This window comes from Capsicum annuum, chromosome 8, assembly GCF_002878395.1.
Source record: "Capsicum annuum cultivar UCD-10X-F1 chromosome 8, UCD10Xv1.1, whole genome shotgun sequence".
Classification (NCBI taxonomy): Eukaryota; Viridiplantae; Streptophyta; class Magnoliopsida; order Solanales; family Solanaceae; genus Capsicum; species Capsicum annuum.
In genome coordinates this window covers 163,065,243-163,065,582 of record NC_061118.1, presented here as the reverse complement: position 1 = coordinate 163,065,582, position 340 = coordinate 163,065,243, and positions in this window count along the sequence as shown.

The window sequence follows — 340 nt, the reverse complement described above, 5'->3', positions numbered from 1 at the left end:
CATTTATCTATTTTGTGATTTTTTTGAATTATTTTCTCCTATTTTTAGCTTAATAAATTATTTAAAATTAATTTAAAAAATATCCATTAATGTCTATATTATTAGAAATTAAATACAATGTGTCTAATATACAACATGATTATTATCTCATGCTGTTAAACTCTTCCACTTCCTCACATTATTTATCACACTTTTTATTATTTAATTTATCTATTCTTCCTCTTGAAAAAAAATAATTCATCCCACTTTCCAAAATTTAAAAATACTTTTATGACAATCTATATATATATCATTATATATATTCTCAATTTTTTGAGCTTTTTCTTATTCTTTTTAATTT